Source organism: Cherax quadricarinatus, chromosome 78 (genome assembly GCF_038502225.1).
Source record: "Cherax quadricarinatus isolate ZL_2023a chromosome 78, ASM3850222v1, whole genome shotgun sequence".
In the NCBI taxonomy this organism is placed as follows: Eukaryota; Metazoa; Arthropoda; class Malacostraca; order Decapoda; family Parastacidae; genus Cherax; species Cherax quadricarinatus.
The window spans coordinates 3,285,093-3,293,299 of record NC_091369.1 but is presented as its reverse complement, the minus strand read 5'-3'; the positions used below and the strand labels follow the sequence as shown (position 1 = coordinate 3,293,299).

Sequence of the window (8,207 nt, the reverse complement as noted above, 5' to 3'; positions counted from 1 at the left end):
GCTACTGCTGCTACTGCTGCTGCTGCTGCTGCTGCTACTGCTACTGCTGCTGCTGCTAATGCTACTGCTGCTGCTGCTGCTACTGCTGCTACTGCTACTGCTGCTGCTGCTGCTGCTGCTACTGCTGCTGCTGCTGCTGCTGCTGCTACTGCTGCTACTGCTACTGCTGCTGCTGCTGCTACTGCTACTGCTGCTGCCAGTATTACTCCTACTTCAGCTCTTACTGGTTATGCTGTTCTTTTTACTACCGCTGTTCTTGTTACTGATTTTGCTGCTGTGACTATTGCTGCTGTTCTTGCTGATTCTGCTGACAGTTTTGCTGCTATGACTGATTCCGTTGCTGATGATTACTGTTGCTGACGTTGTTGCTGTTACTGCTGCTGAAGGTGGTGCTGTCGATAATGCAGTTTATATTGTTGCTGTTGCATCTGCTGGTGCTACCACTGCCGTTGTTGCTAATGTTGTTGTTCCTAACGCTGTAGTTGCTATTGCTGCTGTTCCTAACGCTGTTGTTACTACTGCTATTGTTACTACTGCTGTTGTTGTCCAGGCGTACAATGCAACCCAAATCACAACCAGAAATATACAATGTTATCGTTTATCGACTTCCTCCTGGTCACTTACGTCATCTGCTCGCGTCACCACTTCTGCTCATTAACTTAGACCACCAAAACTGAGGACAAACACACAAATGTAACACAACGATCCTTTATTGGAACGTTTCGCTCTGTGTAGAATTTTATCACATGATAAAACTTTTACATAAAGATTTATCAGATGACTTAGTAAAGAGTCCCAATGAAGGTTTTGGTTTAGTCAAGACCAAAGCTGCCATGATCACCAGAGAATCTGTCACTCCTAAGTAACTAAATATTTATAGTATAACTGAGCATAATTTATAAAGGGGTGAACCGGTAAGCCAGCGGAAGGTCTCGGTCAGATGACCAAAAGCTCCTAAGGCGGGTCATCATCTGACTCAGACCCGCGTCAGGAAACACTTATCCTGTTTCCTGACAAACCCTATCTAACCTAAGCTCTGTCACTCCTACCACCATGACCTTCAAGGAAAGAGTAGTAGTCCTGTCACCACAATCATTCCTATCTATACAACACGAGGAGGAGACGCAAGAAGATTGTGTCACACACTCACACTGTACACATACACTAGGCGGGGGCCAGGAACTGTGAATCGACCCCTGCAACCAGAAAAAAGTGAGTACATTCCATATACCAAATAACAGTCGGTATATATACGCAATGTATATATACCGAGAGCTGTATGTCTCTTGGTGAATATACACTGGATATTTATTTTGATCCCTGGTTTAGGGATTCTTAAGTAGTGGTCAACAGGTTAAACGAAGTATTTACGAGCTTCGCGTAGTAGATAGGCTTTAAACCCAATTCGCCAACTTTTAGTCATAAAACTCACAAGCAATACGGAATAATTTATTATCAAATCTTAGCATCAACTGTACCCGAGACCCAATTTTACAACCAAAACACAATTTGAGATAAAACTTTCAATGTTCTGGCCCGCCCAAGACCATTGATAAACTGTGGGTTGATAATGGTCCTAGATTTGACCGAAACGTTGTTTGCGAGTCTTTTCTCCAAATTCTAAGTTAGTTGTGAACTGTTCCAGCCACGGTACTGTCACTTTCAATCCTCGTAAATGGCGGTACTTACTCCTGGACTCGATATCACCAAAAATATAAGTCATATATATCACTGTTATCATCGCTACTAACACATGTACCCCACTGTCACCACTATAGTGACCTTTAACACCACTACAGTATCCCTCTATCACCACCATAATAGCCATTAACATCACCACACTGACACCACCATTACATTAATAATCACCAGCACCATAAGTGCCAAAATAACCATCAGCACCAATATCTCCCACCACCACAAAACCACTACAACCACGACATTAACCACTACCAAAATAACTACTATCACTACAATAACCATCAGTGCTTCAATAACCACAGCCAACACAATAACAACTACCAACAATATACACTAGAATGATGATGTCTTTGGCGTGGGGGTGAAATTAGTGATTCACGTGTGGGGATGTCAGTGACGTCACGTGAGGGGATGTCAGTGCTGTCAAGTGTGGGGATGTCAGTGCCGTCAAATGTGGGGATGTCAGTGCCGTCAAATGTGGGGATGTCAGTGCCGTCAATTGTGGGGATGTCAGTGCCGTCAAGTGTGAGGATGTCAGTGCCGTCAAGTGTGAGGATGTCAGTGCCGTCAAGTGTGGGGAAATCAGTGCCGTCAAGTGTGGGGATGTCAGTGCCGTCAAGTGTGGGGATGTCAGTGCCGTCAAGTGTGAGGATGTCAGTGCCGTCAAGTGTGGGGATATCAGTGCCGTCAAGTGTGAGGATATCAATGCCGTCAAGTGAGGATGTCAGTGCCGTCAAGTGTGAGGATGTCAATGCCGTCAAGTGTGAGGATGTCAGTGCCGTCAAGTGTGAGGATGTCAATGCCGTCAAGTGTGAGGATGTCAATGCCGTCAAGTGTGAGGATGTCAATGCCGTCAAGTGTGAGGATGTCAATGCCGTCAAGTGTGAGGATGTCAATGCCGTCAAGTGTGAGGATGTCAGTGACGTCACTAGTGAAGGCCGAAAGCAGCCACTCTCAACAAGACTATATAATAACAGAAGTGACCTGACATCATCCGGGAAATACGTCAGTCGTGTCATCAGTTCCCCGAGGCTCAATAAACCACGAAATCGTCAGAAACAGAACAAAAATAGATGTAAATATGAATAAAAATGAGGGATATTTGGTGGGTGACGCTTATTTTTGTTTTAGCATCAGAGTTTGTGTTAGATGTTGTGTTGTTTGTTGTGTGTTAGTTGTTTGATCGTTGTGTTGATTGTTTGTGTTGATTGTTATGTTGATTGTTGTTATTGTTGTGTTGATTGTTATTGTTGTGTTGATTGCTGTTATTGTTGTGTTGATTCTTGTGTTATTGTTGTGTTGATTGTTGTGTTGATTGTTGTGTTGATTGTTGTGTGTTGATTGTTGTGTTGATTGTTGTGTTGATTGTTGTGTTGATTGTGTTGATTGTTGTGTTGATTGTTGTGTGTTGATTGTTGTGTTGATTGTTGTGTTGATTGTTGTTATTGTGTTGATTGTTGTGTGTTGATTGTTGTGTTGATTGTTGTTATTGTTGTGTTGATTGTTGTGTTATTGTTGTGTTGATTGTTGTTATTGTTGTGTTGATTGTTGTGTTGATTGTTGTGTGTTGATTGTTGTGTTGATTGTTGTGTTGATTGTTGTGTTGATTGTTGTGTTGATTGTTGTGTGTTGATTGTTGTTATTGTTGTGTTGATTGTTGTGTTGATTGTTGTGTTGATTGTTGTGTTGATTGTTGTGTTGATTGTTGTGTTGATTGTTGTGTTGATTGTTGTGTTGATTGTTGTGTTGATTGTTGTGTTGATTGTTGTGTTGATTGTTGTGTTGATTGTTGTGTTGATTGTTGTGTTGATTGTTGTGTTGATTGTTGTGTTGATTGTTGTGTTGATTGTTATTGTTGTGTTGATTGTTGTTATTGTTGTGTTGATTGTTGTGTTATTGTTATTGTTGTGTTGATTGTTGTTATTGTTGTGTTGATTGTTGTGTTATTGTTGTGTTGATTGTTGTGTTGATTGTTGTGTTGATTGTTGTGTTGATTGTTGTGTTGATTGTTGTGTTGAACATTGTGTGTTGACATCTGTATTGACTTGTGTTTGTCCCTGTGTTGATCGTTGTGTGTCGATCGTTTTGAGTGGTGGCCACTGTAAGTTAGCCGTTGAAACACACACACACACACACACACACACACACACACACACACACACACACACACACACACACACACACACACACACACACACACACACACACACAACACACACACATACACAACACACACACACACACAACACACACATACACAACATGCACACACATACACAACACACACACACAACACACACATACACAACACACACATACACACACAACACACACATACGCAACACGCACACACAGGAGGAGAGTGGTGGAGCACCTGGAACGGAACAGGAGTATAAATGCCAACCAGCACGGATTCACGGAAGGCAAATCCTGTGTCACAAACCTTCTGGAGTTTTATGATAAAATAACAGAAGTAAGACAAGAGAGAGAGGGGTGGGTTGATTGCATCTTCTTGGACTGCAAGAAGGCCTTTGACACAGTTCCTCACAAGAGATTAGTGCAGAAGCTAGAGCATCAGGCGCATATAACAGGAAGGGCACTGCAATGGATCAGAGAATACCTGACAGGGAGGCAACAACGAGTCATGGTACGTAATGATGTATCACAGTGGGCACCTGTGACGAGCGGGGTCCCACAGGGGTCGGTCCTAGGACCAGTGCTATTTTTGGTATATGTGAACGACATGACGGAAGGGTTAGACTCAGAAGTGTCCCTGTTTGCAGATGATGTGAAGTTAATGAGGAGAATTAAATCTGATGAGGACCAGGCAGGACTTCAAAGAGACCTGGACAGACTGGACACCTGGTCCAGCAAATGGCTTCTCGAATTTAATCCTGCCAAATGCAAAGTCATGAAGATAGGGGAAGGGCACAGAAGACCACAGACAGAGTATAGGCTAGGTGGCCAAAGACTGCAAACCTCACTCAAGGAGAAAGATCTTGGGGTGAGTATAACACCGAGCATGTCTCCGGAAGCACACATCAATCAGATAACTGCTGCAGCATATGGGCGCCTGGCAAACCTGAGAACAGCATTCCGACACCTTAGTAAGGAATCATTCAAGACACTGTACACCGTGTATGTCAGGCCCATACTGGAGTATGCAGCACCTGTTTGGAACCCGCACTTGATAAAGCACGTCAAGAAACTAGAGAAAGTACAAAGGTTTGCAACAAGGTTAGTTCCAGAGCTAAGGGGAATGTCCTATGAAGAAAGATTAAGGGAAATCGGCCTGACGACACTGGAGGACAGGAGGGTCAGGGGAGACATGATAACGACATATAAAATACTGCGTGGAATAGACAAGGTGGACAAGGACAGGATGTTCCAGGGAGGGGACACAGAAACAAGAGGCCACAATTGGAAGTTGAAGACACAAATGAGTCAGAGAGATAGTAGGAAGTATTTCTTCAGTCATAGAGTTGTAAGGCAGTGGAATAGCCTAGAAAATGACGTAGTGGAGGCAGGAACCATACACAGTTTTAAGACGAGGTTTGATAAAGCTCATGGAGCGGGGAGAGAGAGGGTCATACACAACACGCACACACATACACAACACACACACACATACACACAGCAGAGAGCCAGGAGGTGAGGCCAGGAGCTGAGACTCGACCCTGCAAGCACAATCAGGCGAGTACCCACAAGACAATGAAATAACCTGAATGAGGCAGTGGTACCTGGAGGCAAGGGGTGAACTCAGTACAGAGCTTCAAGAGTAGATATGACAGGGCACAAGCTGCCCATGAATGCAGGGACTAGAACGTAAGTTTCGACCCCCGCAAACACAACTCGGTGAGCACACACACACAGACGGGGAGGATAGACACAGATAGATAGATCGAGAGAGAGAAAGAGAGAAGAGGAGGCTAGTCTGTTCTCAAGGTCCCTTTCATCCAGATTCTTGGACAACTATAAAGACAACTATTAAACCACAAGACGGGCAGTCATTTAGCAGTTTCATTACAGATTAAGAATCCCCCCCGCCCCCTCAGCGATCACTCCACCATAGACAATGTTCCCACCACAAACCATGTACTCATGAAATCCAATAGGCTAATAATATATTTAAGTTAAATAAATGGTAAATGTTGCAATGCCTAGAAAAACCAGATTAACACAGAAGGTGGAGATTAATCTGGTATCCTAACATCTTAATTCACTCACCACGTTAACCGGCGTAGATCAACGCCAATATTACGCCAAATTTCACTTATTACACATCGTTACATATATATACATATGCCACTGACTAATTTTTATGGGAGATGAGAAGTACAGAACAGTTTTCAGTTCAGACATTTAAATGATGCTGCACTTCTTTTGATTTTATATCATTCACTGCCCGTCCAGAAAACTATCTGAAAAAATAAAAATGGTTATCACTGATAAGCATTTCAAAAAGTGTATGTGATAACGCAGTAGCAGGAGGAGCGAGAGACGTATACCTCCCCGTTCAAGGTTCTCAGAGGCACTGACACTGACTTCAGTCTGTCCCTCCTGCTCACCTATAGCAGTTACCACAACAACATTTTTAGTGAATTATCCTCGCCTTAATAATCATTGTGGCACAATATCAAAGACACACTCAAATCCTCAAACGAATTCTTAATTATTACGTGTCGTGCTTTTCTATATAGAATGCTACGGTTTGGCAATAAAAAATGTTTTATTTAAGGCTGGTTGGCATCTGGGATGCAGCAATACTGGATCTCTGAAGCTGCAGTCGTTGACGCAGAATTTCGATATTTTACTCCACAGTGAAATTTCTGGCATAAATATATACATTGGCAGGGTAGGCAACACAAGGTGGAGCCGCCAGGGGTACAGGCAGCCCTGGACCCCTGCCAGGGAGCATCCTAGCTAAGCTGACTCATTGTTCAGTAAAGCTTCTCAGGATGAGCCAAAAAACTGTTGTTGTGAGGGTTGTGACTGTCAGTGTCTGGTCGAGGCCCGACACTGGCGGTGTCATACCCATGCTCATCATTTGCTATGCTCCTGACGTAGAATTATGCTACATTCTGAAGGATTATTTTGAATTCGCTGAGCTCCAGACGCGACCCACATTGATCCCTTCAGACTCCTTGTGTTACGTGCTCCACACACTGTAGTATGCTCCACACACACTGTTGTATGCTCCACACACACTGTTGTATGCTCCACACACACTGTTGTATGCTCCACACACACACACTGTTGTATGCTCCACACACACACTGTTGTATGCTCCACACACACTGTTGTATGCTCCACACACACTGTTGTATGCTCCACACACACACAATGTTGTATGCTCCACACACACACTGTTGTATGCTCCACACACACTGTTGTATGCTCCACACACACACTGTTGTATGCTCCACACACACACAATGTTGTATGCTCCACACACACACAATGTTGTATGCTCCACACACACTGTTGTATGCTCCACACACACACTGTTGTATGCTCCACACACACACTGTTGTATGCTCCACACACACAATGTTGTATGCTCCACACACACACAATGTTGTATGCTCCACACACACTGTTGTATGCTCCACACACACACTGTTGTATGCTCCACACACACACTGTTGTATGCTCCACACACACACACTGTTGTATGCTCCACACACACACTGTTGTATGCTCCACACACACACTGTTGTATGCTCCACACACACACTGTTGTATGCTTCACACACACACTGTTGTATGCTCCACACACACACTGTTGTATGCTCCACACACACTGTTGTATGTTCCACACACACACTGTTGTATGCTCCACACACGCTGTTGTATGCTCCACACACGCTGTTGTATGCTCCACACATAACTGTTGTATGCTCCACACACACACTGTTGTATGCTCCACACACACTGTTGTGTGCTCCTCACACACTGTTGTATGCTCCACACACACACTGTTGTATGCTCCACACAGACTGTTGTATGCTCCACACACACTGTTGTATGCTCCACACACACACTGTTGTATGCTCCACATACACACACTGTTGTATGCTCCACACATACACTGTTGTATGCTCCACACACACTGTTGTATGCTACACACACACTGTTGTATGCTCCACACACCGTTGTATGCTCCACACACTGTTGTATGCTCCACACTCTTGTATGCTCCACACACACACTGTTGTATGCTCCACACACACACTGTTGTATGCTCCACACACACTGTTGTATGCTCCACACACACACACTGTTGTATGCACACACACTGTTGTATGCTCCACGCACTGTTGTATGCTTCACACACACTGTTGTATGCTCCACACACACACTGTTGCATGCTCCACACACACTGTTGTATGTTCCACACACTGTTGTATGCTTCACACACACACTGTTGTATGCTCCACACACTGTTGTATGCTTCACACACACACTGTTGTATGCTCCACACACACACTGTTGTATGCTCCACA

General features: G+C 44.0%; 1 protein-coding gene across 2 annotated transcripts in view; it reads right to left on the bottom strand.

Moving 5' to 3' along the window:
* Positions 1–6,238, bottom strand: part of LOC128701559 (carbohydrate sulfotransferase 11) — a 31,123-nt gene extending 24,885 nt beyond the window's left edge. Inside the window, exon 1 of one of the 2 annotated variants that reach the window (XM_053795311.2) lies at positions 6,210–6,238. The gene's annotated coding sequence lies outside the window, so the exon portion shown is untranslated. Of the gene's footprint in view, positions 1–5,928; positions 6,139–6,209 lie in introns of those variants that run through there. The other variant, XM_053795310.2, reaches the window with a different exon arrangement.
* Positions 6,239–8,207: the final 1,969 nt, after the last annotated feature.